The sequence below is a fragment of the Dendropsophus ebraccatus genome, chromosome 13 (assembly GCF_027789765.1).
Source record: "Dendropsophus ebraccatus isolate aDenEbr1 chromosome 13, aDenEbr1.pat, whole genome shotgun sequence".
Lineage (NCBI taxonomy): Eukaryota > Metazoa > Chordata > Amphibia > Anura > Hylidae > Dendropsophus > Dendropsophus ebraccatus.
In genome coordinates this window covers 51,063,466-51,086,270 of record NC_091466.1, presented here as the reverse complement: position 1 = coordinate 51,086,270, position 22,805 = coordinate 51,063,466, and the positions used below count along the sequence as shown (strand labels likewise).

General features: G+C 47.4%; 1 protein-coding gene across 6 annotated transcripts in view; it reads right to left on the bottom strand.

The window, feature by feature from the left end:
• ACTR10 (actin related protein 10) overlaps positions 1-22,805 on the bottom strand; it is a 464,033-nt gene that overhangs the window by 63,187 nt on the left and 378,041 nt on the right. For 5 of the 6 annotated variants that reach the window (XM_069950794.1, XM_069950796.1, XM_069950795.1 and 2 more), the window contains one exon: positions 768-845. The gene's annotated coding sequence lies outside the window, so the exon portion shown is untranslated. Of the gene's footprint in view, positions 1-767; positions 846-12,660; positions 12,725-22,805 lie in introns of those variants that run through there. The other variant, XM_069950799.1, reaches the window with a different exon arrangement.

The following is a 22,805-nucleotide window of genomic DNA, read 5'->3' as shown; positions in this document are numbered from 1 at the left end:
GTTCCCCTTTAATACATATACAAAGTATAATAGAGTAGTCATTCCTGCAAACCACCTCTGCGTGTAGTCAACGTCTGGAATTGGCGCTACAGCCATATACAGCTCTGGCATTGTGGAACAGTGGACATGTGCACTAGATCTCCACCTTATCGGGCGACATGACAGGTAAGGGAAAATGTCTTATGTGTTTCAGTGTCCATTCACACATGCAGGGGATGGTACGATTTCAGGTGAGTATAACGTTGTCTGCGGCACCATAAGAATAAAATAATCGACCGTGTCGGCCTCTATGCTCCTTCCATTTGTTCTCATGTACAGTATGTACAGTTTATACACTATGGATGAAATGTACCACCATATTGTGGTATAATATTACGCTTTACCATAACATGTCAATATTTATAAGTAAGGGAGAATATACAGGAAACCCTTATAAGACCCCTGCTGTCTATATATGCAGGGAAGGTTATATATCCTGAACTAACAGGGGCTATCCTCACTTCTTTGAATGGACAAGCCATGACCACGCATGAGTTACATGAGTGTGGACCGACCCCAAACCAGACATAGTGCGTGGGGTTGCGTTGTCACCAACATCCCCCCACTGGTGACAGGGACTCCCTCCCACACATAATTGTACCGCCTGCATGTAGTCACACAATCTCCTCCTAACCAAAGTAAAACCCAACCATCTACCCTAAATGGGCAAGTAATATACAAGACGTGACCCACAGTCATAAAGCATGACCACATAATGAATGGCTTACCTCGCACCATTTTCAGAGATACTTTCTTCCAGGATATATTCTGAGGTTAAGGTTCCATATTTTCAAATTCTGTTGACACTAAAAAAGTGAAGAAAGAAGAAGCTAGGTGTAAGTGTAGATATAACCAGACTAATCTATTCATCATTTCTATGTCTCACTGTACAATACAACTATATCCTATACGGTCACAATCAGCTGCGTCCAGCCCTATGTTGGAGCGTATACTGATAAGAAGGGGGACAGGGAATATATAGATGGTGGGAGTGATGGGTTCTACCTCTCACCCATGCCCCCCTGTCCCTCTATTAAAACAGAGAAATAGATCTGTATTAATGCACTGCCTGTATTGCCCAAGGAGCCATCTAGCTGCTATCTACTATGTATATTCTTCCATCATTGGGTGCTTTTTGGATTATTAAAAATTACCCTACTATTACCCCACAGAAGCATAAGGGGGGATCTTCTAGTATATCCCATAAATGCAGGGGTCGGTGCTCCAAACAGTAGGTGTGTTACACACAGTCCATTATCTCTGTATAATGTATGCACCTATCATATTTACACGGCTGTCATTAGGGCTGAACACCACCGCCCCATCACTACTACTATATGTCTGCTGAGGCCAAGAGCTGGACTCCTGGGGATTGGAGCGGATCATTGTGGGAGCAGTGGAAACTTGTTTTTTGCTCCTTTGAAAAAAATTATATTTTCTTGCGATTTCTGGGGGTAATAATAAAATTAAAAAAACATTTAACCCCTTAGGGACCGAGCCTATTTGGGCCTTGTTGACCAGGCTCATTTTTCAAAATCTGACCTGTCTCACTTTATGCGCTTATCGCTCAGTGATGCTTTAACGTATGCTAGTAATTCTGAGACTGTTTTTTCGTCACATATGGTACTTTGTGTTAGTGACAAAATTTGGTCACTGTCTTGTGTGGTTTTTTTTTTGTGAAAAACATCAAAATATCGTGAAAAATGTTAAAAATTTGCACTTTACGAACTTTGAAATTCTCTACTTCTAAAAAAAGAAAGACACATGACATAAATTAATTACGAAGTCACATTATCAATATGTCCTCTTTATTCTGGCTTCATTTCGTAAACATATTTCACTTTTTAGGGTGTTACGGGGCTTAGATATGTATCAGTAAAATATCAAGTTTTCATGAAATTTCACAAACTAATTTTTTTTAAGGACCAGTTCTTTTTTTTAGTGGATTTAGGAGGCTTATATACTGGAAACCCCCATACGTGACCCCATTTAGGAAACTACACACCTTAAAGAATTAATCTAGGGGTATAATGAGCATTTTGACCCTACAGGGGCTGGAGGAAAGTATTCACCATTAGGCCGGAAAAAAAAAGGAAAATACAAAATTTCCAATAATATATTTGTTTAGATTAAAGTATCTCATTTTCACAAGCAACATGAGAGAAAACGCACTCCAAAATTTGTAACGCAGGTTCTTCTGAGTACAATGGTACCCTATATGTGGGCATAAACCACTGTATAGGCACACAGCGGGGCTCAGAAGGGAAGGAGCACCTATTAGCATTTCCAGTTCAGATTTTGCTGAAGAAGTTTCTGAGCGCCAGGTGCGTTTGCAGTGCCCCTGTACTGTCAGCAGAATAGACCACCCCAAAAGTCACCCCATTTTGGAAAGTACACCCCTCAAAGAATTCATCTTGGGGTGTGGTGAGCATTTTGACCACACAGGTATTAGAGGAAAGTATTTAAAACTAGACCGTAAAAGTGAAAAAATTTAATTATTCCAATAATATGTTAGTTTAGTTTGAAATTTCTCAATTTCATGAGGAACAGGGGAGAATACTCACCTCAAAATTTGTAACAGAGGTTCTCCTCAGTACAACGGTACCTCATATGTGGGCATAAACCACTGTATGGGCACACAGCAGGGCTCAAAAGGAAAGGAGTGTCATTTTGGTGTTTACTGGCTATCTGGGGTGGTAAGTGGCAATCTTGGGGCATTTGCCTGTCACCACCCCGGATCTGGTGTGGTCATGGGCAATCTGGGGTGCTTACGGACAGTCTGTGGCATTCTGGGGTGGTAACGGGCAATCTGGGGTGGTTACCGGCAATCTGGGTTGGTTACTTGCAATTTGGGGGTGTTTACTGGCTATCTGAGGTGGTTACGGACAATCTGGGGGTGTTTACTGGATATCTGGGGTGGTTATGGGCAATCTAGGGGTGTTTACTGGCTATCTGGGGTGGTTATGGGCAATCTAGGGGTGTGTACTGGCAATCTGGGTTGGTTACTTGCAATTTGGGGGTGTTTACTGGATATCTGGGGTGGTTATGGGCAATCTAGGGGTGTTTACTGGCTATCTGGGGTGGTGACGGGCAATCTGGGGGTGCTCACGGGCAATCTGGGGTGGTGACGGGCAATCTGGGATGGTTAACGGCAATCTGGGGTGGTTACCAGCAGTCTGTGGCAATCTAGGGTGGTTACGGGCAATTTGTGGTGGTTACAAGCAGTCTGTGGCAATCTGGGGTGGTTACAGGCAATATAGGGGTATTTACTGGCTATCTGGGTTGGTTATGGGCAATCTGGGGGTGTTTACTGGCTATCTGGGGTGGTGACGGGCAATCTGGGGGTGGTCACGGGCAATCTGGGGGTGTTCACTGGCTATCTGGGGTGGTGACAAGCAATCTGGGGTGGTAACGGGCAATCTGAGGTGGTGATAGGTAATCTGAGCGGTTACATGTAAACTGGAGTGGTTTTGAGTAATCCGGAGTGGTTATGAGTAATCCGGGGTGGTTACAGGTAATCTGGGGTGGTTACAGGTAAACTGGAGTGGTTATGAGTAATCTGGGGTGGTTACAGGTAATCCGGGGCACTTGATTTTGGTGACAGGGGATAAAAAGTGTTGTCAGCATTTTGAACAAGCGATCAGCGGTATATAGTATATACCACTGATCGCTTGTACCGGGACCACTCCGGGTGGTCCCCCATCATTGCTCCATAATCTCTGCCACCTTTGGTGGTGGAGAGAATGGGACTTTAGTCATTTTTAGGAATCTATCACTGTGAACAGAGTCTGTTCACAGTGATGGCGGTGGCCATCTTGAATCACATGGCCGCCCAGGGAGGGGAAGGTCAGTGACTGGGTCACTAGGGTTAATCCTGGGGAGTAGGGGGGGTGTGCGGGACATGTTTTCATCTCCTCTCACCGTGGATTCACGGTGAGAAGAGATGAAAGCGCTCAGCTGAGACGGCAATGCCCGTTACCGCTGGCTGCAGTTATACTGTTAATAACAGCATCCCCGTTACAGGGACCGGCCGGGACTGACCTCACACTCTACCGCAACCTCTCAGCTACCTCCGTTAGCTAAGAGAAGGGGACTGTGGGCCTTACCGGTGCCGCTGCACTATTTTACGCCATCGCTGTAAAAAGCTGATGGCAGGAGAATAGAACCCATTAGTGACTACCGTAAAAATCCGTATCGGCAGTCACTAATACCATAATAAACCTATTCTCTGGGTCACTATGGTTACAGTGATACCAAATTTGTGTACTTTTTTTTTAACTATTACCACTTTGGCGCAATAGAAACTATCGTCCTAGCAAAAACCCACAAAAACTTTGTCACCACATTGCAAGATCCATAGCGTTTTTATCTTTTGCGCGACAGCGCTCTTTTTGGTCTTATTTTTTGCGGGAAGATCTGTAGTTTCTACTGATACCAAGTTTTACATATATATGTCTTTTTGATCTCTTTTATGACGTATTTTCTAAAGCGGATTGATAAAATACAGAATAGCTTTGGTACTGTTTTTTCTTCTTTTTTTTTTTACAGCGTGTCGTGCGATATAATTATTGATATTGTTTTATAGATTGGGTCGTTACGGACGTGGCGATACCAAATATGTATAGGATTTTTGTTTTTGATCTGTTGTATGTAACGTTTCATTATGTATAGGGAATGTAATGCATTTTTATTATGGGGGGGGGGGGGGTTGGGGGGGATGTTTTGTGTTTGGTGCACACTTTTTTTTACTTTTTGTTTTTAATTTTACACTAGTGTACATTAGTGTACTTCTGTAGTACAGTGTATTGTATTATGCATCATGTTGACAGGCATTCAGCACAGCCATGTCAGCATGAGGCATCTCCATGGTGATCCCGGGGACCTTCATTAGGCCCCCGGGATCACCATGGAGACATCGGGGGACCGGACCGACTGGGACCCACAGGAACCCGTTAGATGCCGCTGTTATGATTTGACAGCGACATTGACGGGTTAAACTACCCGCAGCGGAGGATCCTACGATCCGGGTAGTTTGAAGGGGGGGGGGGGGGAGTCAGCTGTCACATTGACAGCTGATCCCCCGCTATGCCGCCGCAGGGGGGCTGCAGTTTATTCCAATGCATCCGCCGTTAAAAGGCGTATGCATCACAATAAAGCCCATTAGTGACTGCCGTGAAAAGGCAGCATGGCGCTCACTAAGGGGTTAAGCATATGGTTATGTCTAAAAATTGGACCCTTCACACCAACAACCACAAGCATTAGGCATCACCGGTATCCAGGCAACCACAGGTACTAGGCATCACCGGTATCCAGGCAACCAGGTACTAGGCATCACCGGTATCCAGGCAACCACAGGAACTAGGCATTACTGGTATCCAGGCAACCACAGGTACTAGGCATTACCGGTATCCAGGCAACCACAAGTACTAGGCATTATTGGTATCCAGGCAACCACAGGTACTAGGCATTACTGGTATCCAGGCAACTACAGGTACTAAGCATCACCGGTATCCAAGCAACCACAGGTGCAAAGCTTCATTGGTATCCAGGCAACCACAAGTACTAGGCATCACCGGTATCCAGGCAACCATAAGTACTAGGCATTACCGGTATCCAGGCAACCACAGGTACTAGGCATCACCGGTATCCAGGCAACCACAAGTACTAGGCATTATTGGTATCCAGGCAAACACAGGTATTTGGCATTACTGGTATCCAGGCAACTACAGGTACTAAGCATCACCGGTATCCAAGCAACCACAGGTGCAAAGCTTCATTGGTATCCAGGCAACCACAAGTACTAGGCATCACCGGTATCCAGGCAACCATAAGTACTAGGCATTACCGGTATCCAGGCAACCACAGGTACTAGGCATCACCGGTATCCAGGCAACCACAAGTACTAGGCATTATTGGTATCCAGGCAAACACAGGTATTTGGCATTACTGGTATCCAGGCAACCACAGGTACTAACCATCGCCGGTATCCAGACAACCACAGGTGCTAGGCTACATTGGTATCCAGGCAACCACAAGTACTAGGCATCACTGGTACCCAGGCAACCACAGGCACTAAGCCTCAATGGTGTCAAGGCAACCGGTATCTAGGCAACCACATGTACTGGGCCTTAATAGTATCCAGGCAACCACAGGTACTAGCATCCCTGGTATCCAGACAACTACAGGTATTAGGCTTTGTTGGTGTCCAGGCACCATGCTCGTCTATTCAATTCCCCAAATCCCCCTCCCTACCCTGAAGCCCGCACTCCTCTGTTTTTTAGACTGGAGGAATGGACGCCGTCATGTGTGCGTGTGCTTATGTATGCACAATGTTAGAAAATAGCATTCACTGCATCCCAACAATTACAAAGTCAGAGTACTAGGACTACTTATATGCTAGGCAGTTTTCAGATTTCATTCAACTTACTCAGGCCTCCATACTCCTCCCAGTAAACCCAGTGCTATATCTTTCTATGGGTTCTGCTTCTTAAAGGGGTAGCGTTTCAAAATTATTCACTAAATAACCCACTTGACAAAGTTATACAACTTTGTAATGTGTGTTATGTTAGAGAATGGCTCCCTTCCCCGTGTCCCCCCCCCCCCTTCCCGCGCTAGACCCGGAAGTGTGATGCCCTATATTCACCTGATTCGTGTCGACTCCTGTCCGCCCTCTTGGGACAATGATGTCATCTTCGTGAGGCCGGCCAGAGCGCACCAGCCGTCCCTCATGCCAACCCCCCTCTTTCGCATCATCAGCTGCTCAGCCGCGATTGGCTGAGCACAGTTATGCAAGATGGCCGACAGGGGTCTTCATGAATGCGGTAAGTATAATGCACCACACTTCCGGGTCTAGCATGGAAGGGGGGGAAGACGGGGAAGGGAGCCATTTATTTACATAACATACATTACAAAGTTGTATAACTTTGTAATGTGGGTTATTTAGTGAATAATTTTGAAACGCTGCACTACCACTTTAATAGTTTGTCCTATATCTTCTGCTGCCATCAAGTGGTCAGATTTGGTAATACCAGTAGAATGCTTGTAAAAATATTCTATTAGGCCTCCTTCACACTGCCTCTTTTTTTTAGGAAAACGCTGATAAAAACGCCATGCGGCCAGATGTTAGCTGGAAATCAATAGAAGTTCATGATTTCCCTTGCAATTATGGCGTTATTTTGTGGTGTTCTTCTCTCCCCTCTGGTGTTTCTGTAGCTCTGTGGCTGTTTTACTAAAATAAAGCAGGATAAGGGTTTGAAGTTTTTCAGGCATAGATTTCAATAGAAGTCTTCAGCTCCACTAAAAAAAAGCCATAGCTTATGCATATGGGGCAGATTTATTAAACTGGTGTATAGTGAAACTGACTCAGTTGCCCCTAGCAACCACTCAGATTCCACCTTTCATTCCTCACAAACTCTTTGGAAAATGAAAGGTGGAATCTGATTGGTTGCTAGGGGCAACTGAGACAGTTTCACTTTACACCATGTTTGATAAATCTCCTCCAAGGTGTTTTTTAGTTGTGCTTTTCAGGGAGAAAAGCGCCACTGTCTGGTCCCCAGGGGGTTAACCTAACCCTATGTGGACCATATTGTGGTCCAGGGGGGTAACATTTTGGTCCACAGGGGGTTTACTTATCCTCCGGTCTTCTCCTGGTCGTCTTTTGATCAGTGACTGCAGCGGGAACACTGCATTGGCTGATGCTGGGGCACCATTTATGAAGAGGCAGAGTCTGGCACACTTGGATCTCACTGTGCCAGGCTCTGTTGAAGAGCGAAGACGTCAGTGGTGAGTATCAATAGGGCCCCCTTCTCCCCCCAGCACTGTACTCATCCCAGTAAGGAAGGAGGGCAACTAACCCCTTCCTTACTGGGATGGGTATATTGTGACATCAATGTGGCCCCCATGGGGTTAATTGTGGATGCCATGCATTCTCACTTAACCCCCCTGGGGGCCACATTGTTCGGTCGGGCACACAAGAGATTAAGCATGGATGTCATGCATCCATATGCAGCGGCGGTCTTTGGCACCAAGCACCCCAAGCGATCGCTTGGGGCTCCCAACATCCAGGGGGGCCCCCACGCCCCGCTCTTGTGCTCAAGACCGCTGGACAGGGCCACTGCCCCGCTCACTGCTGCCATCTGAACTGTAACTATGAACACTCGTAATGAGCACTCATATTTACATGCAGCAGCACTGACAGGGCGGGAGACATTGGCTCCCTTCCTGTCAGTCATTCTTGTGGATGCAGGAAGGGTTTTCCCTGCGGTCACAAGTGGCAGCTTTGTCCTTGTGGTGCCGGCGCTCCAGTGACATCACTGGAGCATCGGCGCCAGGACAAGGGGAGCGCGGCCTCTTGTGATCGCAGGGAAAACCCTTCCTGCGGCCACAAGAGTGAAGAGAAGAGGAGACGCCCGGAGCCAGGTGAGTATAAGTGTTTGTTTTATTGTGTTATATACTATATGGGAGGGGGAGCACACAGGGGCCTGTGTAAATGGGGGAGAGCACAACGGGGGTCTATATAAATGGGGGGAGCACACAGTGGGGCTATATAACGGGGAAGACACAGGAGGGCTATATATAACTGGGGGAGCACACAGGGGGGCTATATAACTGGGATGACACTGGGGGGCTATATATAACTGGGGGAGCACACAGGGGGGCTATAGACTACTGGGACTTCACAGAGGGGTCTATATACTACTGGTGGGGCACACAGGGGGTCTATATACTACTGGGGGAACCACACAGGGGGTTTATATACTACTGGAGGAGCACACAGGGGGGCTATATACTACTGGGGGAGCACACAGGGGTATATATACTACTGGTGGGGCACACAGGGGGTCTATATACTACTGGGGGAACATACAGGGGGTCTATATACTACTTGTGAGGCACACAGGTGGACTAAATATAACTGGGGGAGCACACAGGGGTCTATATACTACTGGGGCAGCACACAAGGGGTCTATATAATACTGGTGGGGCACACAGGGGGTCTATATAATACTGGTGGGGCACACAGGGGGTCTATATACTACTTGGGGAACAAACAGGGGGTCTATATACTACTTGTGAGGCACACAGGTGGTCTAAATATAACTGGGGGAGCACACAGGGGTCTATATACTACTGCGGCAGCACACAAGGGGTCTATATACTACTGGTGGGGCACACAGGAGGTCTATATAATACTGGTGGGGCACACAGGGGGTCTATATACTACTGGGGGAACCACACAGGGGGTTTATATACTACTTGAGGAGCACACAGGGGTCTATATACTACTGGGGCAGCACACAAGGGGTCTATATAATACTGGTGGGGCACAAAGGGGGTCTATATACTACTGGGGGAACCACGCAGGGGGTTTATATACTACTGGAGGAGCACACAGGGGTCTATATCCAAGTGGGGGAGCACACAGGGGGGCTAAATACCCCTGAAGGAGCACACAGGGGGCCTATATACTAGTGGGGGAGCACACAGGGGGTATATACAACTGGGGCAGCACACAGGGGGTCTATATACAACTGGGGCAGCGAACAGGAGGTCTATATACTTCTGGGGCAGCACACGGGGGGGGCTATATATAACTGGGGGAACACACAGGGGTCTATGTACTACTGGGGGAAGCAAACAAGGGGTATATACTACTGTGGGCAGGACACAAGGGGTATATACTACTGTGGGCAGGACACAAGGGGTATATACTATTGGGGCAGCACACAAGGAGTGGATGCAGGAAGGGTTTTCCCTGCGGTCACAAGTGGCAGCTTTGTCCTTGTGGTGCCGGCGCTCCAGTGACATCACTGGAGCATCGGCGCCAGGACAAGGGGAGTGCTGTCTCTTGTGATCGCAGGGAAAACCCTTCCTGCGGCCACAAGAGTGAAGAGAATAGGAGACGCCCGGACCCAGGTGAGTATAAGTGTTTGTTTTATTGTGTTATATACTATATGGGAGGGGGAGCACACAGGGGTCTGTATAACTGGGGGAGAGCACAGCGGGGGTCTATATAAACCACACAGGGGGTTTATATACTACTGGAGGAGCACACAGGGGTCTATATCCAAGTGGGGGAGCACACAGGGGGGCTAAATACCCCTGAAGGAGCACACAGGGGGCCTATATACTAGTGGGGGAGCACACAGGGGGTAAATACAACTGGGGCAGCACACAGGGGGTCTATATACAACTGGGGCAGCACACAGGAGGTCTATATACTTCTGGGGCAGCACACGGGGGGCTATATATAACTGGGGGAACACACAGGGGTCTATGTACTACTAGGGGAGGCAAACAAGGGGTATATACTACTGTGGGCAGGACACAAGGAGTATATACTATTGGGGGTAGCACACAGCGGTCTATTGTTTTGGAATGCGTGTCAAGGGGGGGCCCCAGACATAACTTCGCTTGGGGCCCCAGAAATGCCAAGACCGCCCCTGTCCATATGCATAGTTGGCAACATTTGAACATTTTTTCCAGGGACACTTTTGCGTTGTCAACAAGGGGTGTGGCTTATAGAAGGTGTGGTCTTCATGGGTGTGACCTATTGTGGGTGTGGTTTGCGGAGTGTGGCTTGTCACCAGAGTTTTTTTGGGGGGGTCCAGAATTTTCCAGTTAGAATTTTCCAGTAAGAACAATACAAAAGGATGAGGGGTGTAGAAGTAGTACAGGAATAGATGAGCGGTGTAGTAGTACAGGTGAGGGGCAGGGGTACAGCTAGGATTCATGGGGCCCCATGAAACCTTTGTAGCTGGGGGTGACTAGAACAGACTAGGGGTAGCTAAGGCAGACTGAGGGAGACTGGTGCAGACTGGGGGGTGGCTGGAGCAGACTGGGGGTGACTGTGGCAGACTGGGGGGTGACTGGGGGGTGGTTGGGGCAGACTGTGGGTGACTGTGGCAGACTGGGGCGTGTCTGGAGCAGACTTGGGGGTGACTGGTGAAGACTGGGAGGTGACTGGTGCAGACTGTGGGTGACTGTGGCAGACTGGGGGGTGTCTGGAGCAGACTGGGGGTGACATGGGCAGACTGGGGGTAGCTGGGGGCAGACTGGGGGTAGCTGGGGGCAGACTGGGGGTAGCTGTGGCAGACTGTGGGTAGCTGGGGGCAGACTGGGGGTAGCTGTGGCAGACTGTGGGTGACTGGGGGTATCTGGGCAGACTGTGGGTGACTGGGGGTAGCTGTGGCAGACTGGGGGGTGTCTGGAGCAGACTGGGGGGTGACTAGTGGAGACTGGGGGGTGACTGGTGCAGACTGTGGGTGACTGTGGCAGACTGGGGGGTGTCTGGAGCAGACTGGGGGGTGATTGGTGGAGACTGGGGGGTTAGTGGGGCAGACTGAGGGTGACTATGGTAGCTGGGGCAGACTGTGGGTAGCTGGGGCAGATTGTGGGTAGCTGGGGCAGACTGTGGGTGACTGGGGGTATCTGGGCAGACTGTGGGTGACTGGGGGTAGCTGGGGCACAGTGGGGGGTGGCTGGAGTAGACTGGGGGAGACTGAAGCAGACTGGGGGTGACTGGAGCAGACTGGGGATCGCTGGGGCAGACTGAGGGTAGCTGGGGCAGAATGGGGGGAGACTGAGGCAGACTGGATGGTGACTGGGGGTAACTTAAGCAGACTTGGGGGTGACTGGGGGTCACTTGGGGTAGCTGGGGCAGACTGGGGGTAGCTGGGGCAGACTGGGGGTGACTGGAACAGACTGGGTGGTGAGTGGGGGTAGCTTAAGCAGACTGGGGGGTGACTGGGGGTTACTTGGGGTAGCTGGGGCAGACTGGGGCTAGCTGGGGAAGACTGGGGGTCTCTGGGGCAGACTAGAGTAGCTGGGGCAGACTGGTGGGAGACTGGGGAAGACTGGGTGGTGACTGGGGGTAACTTAGGCAGACTGGGGGGTGACTGGGGGTTACTTGGGGTAGCTGGGGCAGACTGGGGGTAGCTGGGGCAGACTGGGGGTGACTGGAGCAGACTGGGGGTGGCTGGAGCAGACTGGGGGGAGACTGGGGCAGACTTGGGGGTGATGGGGGTAGCTGAAGCAGACTGGGGGCTACTTGGGGTAGCAGAGGCAGACAGGGGGCTACTTGGGGTAGCTGAGGCAGACTGGAGGGTGACTGGGGCAGACTTTGGCATCATGCCCATCATCATCCTTCAGCATCATCCCCTCATGTGGGCCCCTCATTATACCACCAGTATAATACAGTGAGTACTGCGAGACTACTGGTATACTGAGGGGCCCACATGAGGGGATGATGCTGAAGGAGGTAAAGCTATATACATTGGTGTGAGAGGCTAGGACACTGTATACCAGTCACAGCTGTGATTACCAATCTTCCAGTGTCCTAGCCTCTCATACCAATGTACATAGCGTTATCTCCTTCAGCATTATCCCCCTCATGTGGGCTCCTCAGTATACCAGCAGTCTCACAGCACTGTATAATACTGGTGGTATAATGAGGTGCCCTCATGAGGGGGATTATAAACTATACATTGGTGTGAGAGGCTAGTATACTGGTAATCAGACTGCTAATCAGAGCTGTGACTGGTATACACTGTATTCCAGTCACTGGTATACACTGTATACCAGTCTTTCAGCATAATCCCCCTCATGTGGACACCTTATTACCTGGCTCCCTGCAGCACACGGCCATCTTGCTCTTATATCCCAGAGACAGGAGTGAGTGACCTCACTGTCAGGTCCTGTAGCTGGGAGAAGAGAGCGGCCTCTGGTGGCTGGAGGCAGAATATACAGCCTCCGGCCAAAAAGCCTGTGCTTAGGCTTCAATGCATTGGGGGCTGCATTGGGGACCGCCACGGGGGCGGGGCGTGACGTCACAGGGGCGGAGCTTACCGGGGCAAATCCAGGACATTACTTATTCGGGACTGGCCTGTCAAATCCAGGACAGTCCCAGCGAAAACGGGACTGTTGGCAACTATGCATATGTAACCCAGGGCCGTATTAGCAGCTGCTGCTGCCCTAGGCACTACACTTGAAGATGCCCCACCACCGGATTGGTAGATTGGTAGGTAATAGCTCCAGGTGTCACATTTGACACTGCCACACCAAACCTGATCAATACCACCATACTGTGACTGGCAATAAGGCAAAGGCAATGGCAAGTCAGAAAGAGAGGTGGGAGACTTCCAAAAATAAAAACAAAAAAAGTTGTTTTCTTTCCCCTGCTCTCTGGTGCTGCCCCCCTGCAAGGTGCCGCCCTAGGCACCGGACTACGGGCGCCTAGTGGTAAATTCGGCACTGACCTAACCCCTTCTGTGCCACACTGTAGGCAGCATCTGCTAAGATGCTGCATGCTAAAAGGTACAGAATACCTGTCACAATGATGGGTGTTCTGCTACTGGCATTTATTTGGTGTGTTTTTCCCTTTTGTTTTTCAGATATCGGTATCCTGTGGATTACGTCAAATTCGTTGGACTACGTTGATGACCAGCATGTTTTTTTATTTTTACTTTTTTTTTATAAAATGGTCAACGAGGGGTATGGGGTGTTCTTTTTTTAAATAAAATACTTTTCTGTATTGTGTTGTGTTTTATTATTCTTTACTTTCAGATTTTGTATTTGAAGCTGTCTGATATATGGCTAAAGCTACCCCCCCTCCAATATTACTCCAGTACCCAATGCCACAAGGGGTACTAGGACGAGCAAGGTACCAGTAGTCCCGGAGCGTTGAAATTGGTGCTACTGGACTGGGCGGTAGCAGGCTGGTATTATTAGGCTGGGGAGGGCCCAAAAATGGCCCTTCCCACCCTGGTACTACTAGGCTGCTTCTGTCTGGTTTTCGCTATAATCTTTCCTCAGAAAAAATGATAAATACGGCGCACGCAGAGTCTGCAACGCTCCCTCTCCGCCCCTCCGGCGCAGATGGGGCCAATGCAAATGAAATATTCGCAAATAGACCATTTGTGAAAATATTTACACCCACCGGGCCCATCTGCTCCTAAAAAAGGCATTTTAGCCCTTTAAGGGTACAAACACACACACCGTATATGCAGCAGATACGAAGCAGATTTGATGGTGCAGACTTGATGCTGTGTTCAGTTATTTAGATCTAATCTGCTGCGTATTTGCTGTGTATCGCAGCAGTAAATATGCTGCGTATACGGTGTGTGTGTGTTTGTACCCTAATAGATCCCCTTTTGTCTCTATAAGGGTTTATTTACACAGAAAGATTATCTGCTAAATATTTGAAGCCAAAGCCAGGAATGGATTAGAAAAGAGGAGAAATCTCAGTCTTTACTTTATGACCTGATCTGTTTATAGTCTGCTCCTGGCTTTGGCTTCAAATCTTTGGCAGATAACCTGTCAGATAATCTTTCTTTGTAAATGGACCCTTATGCAGAGCAATAATCAGCCTTGTTCGCCAATTATCGTTCCCTTTAATAGGGCAGTTAGGGTTGGGGAAGCTGCCTAGGTCCGGAGCACTAAAGCCCCCAGCAGATCCAGTGAAATGCCACAAAATTTCATGTGTATGCAGTAACCTGGCTAAAGAGCTCTTTCTCCACAAGTCGATATGAGGCCGTAATAAAAAGTATTTCTCTTTAAAATGTATTTAATTAAACAACAATAAAAGGTATTCAGTGTAACAACTACAGCCTCTTCTATGGGGATGTTCTACAGTGTATTAGACAGGTGAGCTGAGGGCCGTAGGGGCCGCAAAACAAGCTTTGGTCAGCGAGATAGGTGACCCCTTTGCAGTGCATTTACATGGCATGAGAAATTGAGCAATTGGGCTGCATGAAAGATCCTTCAGTTGCTTTGTTGTAGCCATCAGACACGCTACTCCAAATTCCCACTATCCACACAGCTGTACTTTGCTGGGAGGGTTAATCACAGTAAGGTCACCAGCAACTTGACATCAAATTAAAGGGGAACTCAAGATAAGAAAAACTTGTTTTCTATTAAAAGTACATTAAAAGTTATATACAGTAGATGTGTCTATACAATGTATTACCGTATCTGAACGGTTCTGCCACACTGGTAGCTGATAGAAATCCAGGAAGTGAAGAAAAATGGCCTCTGTGCCAATCCACATTGTCTCCTGCTCCCACTGCTCTCCCCCTTAGGAGACAAATCTTCCATGCCTCTGTCTCACATTGTGCACAGGCTGATGATGCAGAGAGGGGACAGGGTGTTATTTACCATCTCAGACTGGCCAGAGGCAGGGGTTTCAGCTTCGCTGATTGTGCAAAAGTCTACAGAGAAGTTAGGGCTATGTTCACACATGTTGGAGTGTCATTGCAGTACTGCAGCATCTGCACAAAAATGATGCACTAACACAAATAGATAATGCTAAAAAGCAGAGAGGATAAGAGCCGACACTGCCAATCCCACCTGCACAAAAAAAAAAGGCATAAACAGTATATCCCATGTAAGATAATATCGGATAAAGTCCTTTTTGTGGGAATCAATTTAAAAGATAAAAGATGCTTGATCATAATATGTGCGTGGAGATGAAAAGAAAAAAAAATTAATCAGAAAAGTTCTTTGCTTTATTCTAATATTGGTGTTACAGGTAGAGAATACAGCGTGCTGGGGGTGGGTGGGACCACAATGAAATGATAAAGTACTGCAAATAATTCATTAACACAATGAAACTGCAACGTGGGAACACAGCCTAGATGTTCTGCAACAGCTTTGGGAGGGGATTGGGCAGGGTGGGGGACTGTGATGGAACAGCTGAGGGAAAGCATTGCATTCTGGAACCTGTAGTACTGAGTACATCTGCTCAACCAGGAAATACAGAAACACAAAACAGAACAAAACCCCCCAAAATAAATTTTTGCTAGTTTCAAAACTGGGATAGATAGGAAAGTATTGTTATATGCTTCTGCAGAAGTTTCATTTTTCTTTTACCTCTACCTGGAGTTTCCCTTTAACCTTTCTTGCATTACAGAGAGCAGTGACAGTCAGGAACGTTGTTTACACGAGCCTTCAGGGAAGGCGGGCGGGGGGGGGGGGGGGGGTAGATCAGAGCAGAGACGTGTAAAAAGCTCGGACAAAGCTTTTTGTCTCTTCAGCAGAAAGCAGCAGCTCAGAACTGGGGGAAGGTGACTAAAATGCAGCAGCAGGGGATTGGGGCAGGTGAGAATGACTCCATTGCATTTTAAGGTATTCAAATTTTAAGGTATTTCTCAGAAAACAACTTTAAGATGGTTGCTGCTGGATCAGTGGTGAATTCCACGATGCAGGTGAAAATTCTAGTCTCAGTGCCTACGAACACGCATGAGACCATCATGCGCAAGACTGAAGACTGTAATGCACACAATCCTAATGGATCAGAAAGAGGGTGGTGCGCATTATAGTTTCATGCATGTTCATAGCCATGGAGACTCAAATTTTTACCCAAAATATGGAATTCATCACTGATCCGACAGCAGCCCTGATGGCAGATACATTTTAATAATTGACTTTTGCTTTGTGCTACTGAATTGACTTGAATTTTTAGAAAGGTATAAAATATCAATATAATTGTCAAGGTTATATTGTTTATTCTTATAATTTATTCTTGGCAGATGACGGTACCAAGAGCTCAGGAAATCTGACGTCTTCAGATTCTGAAGCTGTTGATCATCATATTACACAAGACACATACAGAGAACAAGCCATTATCCTAGATAGACCCTCAGCCCCTCATAACGAAAAGATGTCTTCTGATTCTTTTACGTTTTTCTAACTCATCACAGACTGTAAGACAAAATATATATCACACAGGGGGTGTGACACATCAAAGAGAAAAAACCGTCTTCATGTTTAGAATATTAAGTATAAAGATTTTGAGAAACCTGTCCCCCAGCACCCAGGGCAGAGCCTACCTGACCCCCCAGTAAAGCCTGTCCGACCCCCCGGTGAAGATCCTGATACTTATCCCCTCCTGCTGGTCTGGCTCTTGAAGCTGGTCCTGCCACAGAGAATAGATGAGCCCGACAGCGATTTCTCCAGGGTGGGACTGGCTTTGGGGGTGTGACTGCCATGATGGGGTAAGTGTTGGGGGCTCTACCGGGGGGGTGGGGGGGGTGGACAGGCATTAGTTACCCATCATACTGAATTATCACACCATTATGTAATGGAACGGAGGAGACCCCACCTCAGACCCTGGCACACACTAGGCCTCAAACTTGTTTCCGCGGGAAGTAATCCCCTCTGTTCCATTACATACACGGTGTGGTCAGCATAATGGTGCATTTACACAAATATCTATCTGACAGATTTTTAAAGCCAAAGCCAGGAACAGACTATTAACATAGAACAGGTCATAAAGGAAAGACAGATTTCTCTTCTTTTCAAATCCATTCCTGGCTTTGGCTTCAATAAACTGTCAGATAAATCTCTCTATGTAAAGGCACTACAATTCAGTATGATGGGTAACTACTGATTGGTTAATAGGAAAGTCTAGAAAAAATATCTTGGCCCAGTGGGAGAAGAAGAATGGGATAGTGTTGTATCAAACATGGTTAAAGTCTTCATTAATAAAATTTATGAGGACCCTGTTAATGGTGCGTTTACACAGACAGATTTATCTGACAGATCTTTGAAGCCAAAACCAGGAGCAGACTATAAACAGGGATCAGGTTATAAAGGAAAGACTGGGATCTATCCTCTTTTTGAATCCATTCCTGACTTTGGCTTCCAAAATCTGTCGGATAAATCTTTCAGTGTAAACGCACCCTTAGGATAATCAATAGACTGAGTAACACGCTAAATGTATTGTATAGGATGGGGTATCGGAGTAATGATAGGTGCCTTACATGAGGGGAACCAGAAGCTAATTATATGCATGTGGTGGTAGAATATACACGGAATTAATTAGGAACTGGACCCCCTTATAGTGCGCTAGGTGGGATTCTGGGTTGTTCTAATCAGTTAGGTAAACATAGGAACATAGTTTTGAAATTACTATTAACGGCAAGACTGGTGATTCTCCGGAGCTGGATTATTGCCGCCCGCCATTAATATCCCACTGGGAAAACCTAGATAAAAAGGTACAGGGGTACGAAAGGATTTCCTTTTTAAGTAAAAAAAAAACAACAACAAAAAACCCTCTGTTTATCTTTGGGGCAAATGGACAAATGACACAGAGATGAAACATTATCTACCACTTCAGGATTAGAAGGGTGTGTTGATTTTTTTGTAATTACTAATATATATATTTTTACCTCTCTTTATTGTTTGTCAGTAAATGTAAAATTTTTATGAAATTGTATAATGTGTATATTGGATTTTTGTAAAAATGAATCAAAGATATAATTTTTAATTTTTTCACAAACTAATATCTGACACAGACGAGAGGCCATTTTCATATTCAAAATGTGGCAAATGATTTATTTATAAACCAGATCTTCTCACACAGGGGAGAGACCATTTCCATTTGCAGAATGTGGGAAATGTTATACTGAGCAATTAGAGAGCATCAGAGAATTTCCATAGGGAAGAAATCATTTTCATGTTCAGAACGTTGGAAATGTTTTTGGATGCCTTCACACCAAGGTTTTTGTGGCATTTTTTTTATGCCCCCCCCACAAAAAAAAAACAAAACGCCAGAAAAACCGCCGCATGGCGTCTTTTCTGTGTTTTTACCTTGCAATGTGAAAGTCTTTGTGTGACATTGGGCGTCTCTCGGGTCGTTGTCTTTCCTCGAACATGGATGTCAAAATGATGACCCGCTCCAGAAAGGAGGAATTCAGTGACCCGGAGAAGGGGAGACCGGGGGTTGGCTAACTTTCCCTCCAGTTTTCTCCCCATCTTCTTGTAATCAGCAGCTGAGCAGGGACACTGCTTCAGCCGCAGATTGGCTGAGATTTGGCTGAGATTGGTTGTGTTTTATTTTTCTTTACTTTCAGACTTCCTAATGGAAGCTGTCTGCTAGACAGAAACCATTACTAAGTCGGGGCCTAGTCTAAGTTGGTATAAAATGGCAAACACTAACCCCCCAATATTACCCTAGTGCCCATTGCCACCAGGGGTACCGGGAAGAGCTGGGTATCGTAGTCCTAGAGGGTCGAATTTGGGGCTTCAGGACTGGGTTTGCTGGTTGGTATTATTAGGCTGGGGAGGGCCAAAACAAATGGCCCGTCCCACCCTGGTACTACTAGGCTGCTGCTGTTAGGTTTTTAAACCTGGCTAGTTATGGAAATAAGGGGAACCATATACGTTTTTTCCCCCATAAATAAATAATTAGATTAAAACAAAATGTATAGGGATCCACCTATTTCCATAACCAGCCAATTTATTTAAAAAAGAACACCCACACACCCCTCCTTGACCATTCTATTTCAATATAAAACAACACTGGTAAACGACGCAGTCCAACGAAACCGACGTAATCCACAGGATACCGATGTCTGAAAAGCAAAAGGGAAAAACAAACCAAAAAAGGCCAGGAGCAGATCACCCATCATTGTGACAGGTGTTCTGCATCTTACAGTAGGCAGGTTTTTCGTAAATGCTGCTTACAGTATGGCACATACTTAATCCCATGTGTGCCAGACTAAACAATGTGGCCCCCAGGGGGTTAAGTGAGGATGCATGGCACCCTCAATTAATCCCATGGGGGCCACATTGATGCTACAATATACCCACCCCAGCAAGAAAGTCATTAATTGCTCCCCATCCTTGCTGGCATGCGTATAGTGCTGGGGGAGAAGGGGGCCCTATTGATACTCACCCAGACATCTTCTATCTTCAGCAGAGTCCGCCACATTGAGATACAAGTGTGCCAGGCTCTGCTTCTTCAAATATGGAGCCGCTATTGCAGCCGCTGATTGGCTAAGCTGACGATGCTCCAGCGTCATCTCAGTGGCTAAAGCAGTGTCCCTGCTCAGCTGCTCATGAGAAGATGACAGGGAGAAGACCGGACAGTAAGTTAAGCTCTTCCCTTTTCCGAAACGGAGCAAAGTCTGACCCACAAAGGGTTCAGTTAACACCCTGGTGACCAGACAGTGGCGATTTTTTTTCTCCCTGAAAAGCGCCGCTAAAAACCACCATATGCATAGCCTGTGGCATTTTTTAATGGAGCTAAAGCTTTCTATTGAAGTCTATGGGAGAAAAACGCTGCAGTTTCCCAAATAGAATGCCAAACCCTCAGCCTGCTACGTTTTCCTAAAATTGCCACAAAGCTGCAAAAACACCAGAGAGGAGAGAAAAAAATCATAAGTGCAAGGGAAACCATTAACTTCCACTGATTCCCAGCGGTTGTTGGGCAAATGATGTTGCGGTTTTGGGCAAATAAAAAGTAATTATTTTTTCACTGAACTTCGAGTGCCACCGCTTTTTCTATTTAGATAGATAGATAGATAGATAGATAGATAGATAGACAGGAGATAGATAGACTTGGCACCATTTCTGTCAATAAAAATGAGCTGCAATACAACACAACACGACCTAAGTGTGATATGGTATGTGGGCTGGAGGGGTGTGAGTGCCAGGGCTGATTTTCAGTCCCAGTTAGCCCTGCTCCTACCCCCATCATACTACTACCCCCTTCATCCTCCTGCCCTTCCATCTAGTGATGTCACGATACCAGAATTTTGAGTTCGATACCAATACCAACATTTTTTTTTTCAATGCTCGATACCAATTCGATACTTACAAATTAAATTAATTATATTTAAAAAAACAAAACCTCAATATTAGAAATGACCCCCCCCCCCCCAACTGTCAGGTCCGTTCGAACCAATTTATGTTCCTCTAATTTTTTAACTTTAAAAATAAAGTTGACATTATTTACATTAAGGGACATTACATTAAGGGCTCTTTCACACGTCCCGTAAAATTGTCCGTGGTCGCGGATCAGCAACCACGGACAATTTTACGGCCCATTAAAGTGAATGTGGCCATTCACATGGTCCGTGCCGCGAAAAAATAGGACATGTCGTAGTGCGGATCGCGGCACGGATCCCCCTCTGCCACCCAGCTCTCCTGTCATCTGTGCTCTCCTGTCATCTCATCTACTACTCACCTACTCCCTGCGCTGACTGGCTTCACCAGAAGTGGCCTGGACTATGATACCTTCTCCTGGCAGCGTAGTCCCGGCCACTTCCAGGGAGCGCGTGTAGCCGGCCAGTGCGGGGAGTAGGTGAGTAGTAGATGAGATGACAGGAGAGCACATCATGCTCTCCTGTCATCTCTGCGGCTGGGTGGCAGGGGGGGAATCCGTGCCGGGTCGCGGCACGGATAGTGTGAAAGAGGCCTAACACTTCATCTATCAGGGAAATGATGGGGGCTGTAGTCATGTAACACACCAGTTATCAGGGGGATGATGGGAGCTGTAGTCATGTAACACATACACACACACACACACACACACACACACACACCAGCTATCAGGGGGGATAATGGGAGCTGTAGTCATGTAACACACACACACACCAGTTATCAGGGGGGATGATGGGAGCTGTAGTCATGTAACACAAACACACCAGCTATCAGGGGGGATGATGGGAGCTGTAGTCATGTAACACACACACCAGCTATCAGGGGGGATGATGGGAGCTGTAGTCATGTAACACACACACACACCAGTTATCAGGGGGGGATGATGGGAGCTGTAGCCATGTAACACACACACCAGCTATCAGGGGGGATGATGGGAGCTGTAGTCATGTAACACACACACACACACACACCAGTTATCAGGGGGGGATGATGGGAGCTGTAGCCATGTAACACACACACACCAGCTATCAGGGGGGATGATGGGAGCTGTAGTCATGTAACACACACACACACAGACACACACCAGCTATCAGGGATGATGGGAGCTGTACTCCTGCTGTCAGGGCATGGTGACCACTGACCCAGCAGGGTGACCTGGATTTGGGCAGCAAGGTAAACTGCAGGCTGCAGACCCCCTCCCCCCATCCCAGTGAGAGCCAGGCCGACCCCCTCTTTACCTTTCTCACATAGCTGATGTCCGCCCCGGGAGTGTCTTGTCGGCCCCGGCCTGCCGCCCCCTCACAGTCCTGTGGCCCCCACCTTACAGTGCTGTGCAGCCAGATGTAGTGGCCGCATCTCCTCCCCGCCTCAGCCTTATGCTCCGCTCTCCTCTTCATGAAGCGCCGGCCGCTCTCCCTCTGCAGCCGCCGACCCTGCTCTGACCCTTTCACTAAAGGGTAAATGACTGCCGGCTGCAGTCATTAGTAGCGGGGGTCTGCTACACACAGTAGCCGACCCCCGCTACATAGGGAGCAGGTTAGGAGAGGGGGATAATGCCGCTGTCAGTGTGACAGCGGCATCTATACAGTTAAATAGCCGGCACATACGATCGCTGTGTGCCGGCTATTGGAAGTTAGCGCCGCAGGGAGTGGAGAGAGTGAGGGCGGGTGGACAGAGGAGTTGACACCAGGGGGGCCACGCAGAGCACATGGCAGGCACTCAGCTCACTGCCTGCCATGTCTTCTGCTGTGTACTTTATGATAAGCCGCTCTGCTGCGCGGCTTATCATAAAGTATCGAATACCAGGAAATCCTGGTATCGAACCGAAAATATGCCCCGAAAATCGATAGTAAAATCGATTTTTCGGTGCATCGTGCATCCCTACTTCCATCATCATAGTAGTTCCCCTCTCATCCTTTTGCCCCTCATCACCATACTACTGCCTCCTTCATCATTCTCCTGCCCCTCCATCTCTATGTAAAATAAAAAAAAACAGCTATACTTACCTCAACTGTATGGTTCCTCTAGTCTCCAAGTGATTCCTCTCCCTGCTGTGCTTGAGAGAGATCAGTCATGCCGTAAGGGGGTGGGGCTTCCAGCGA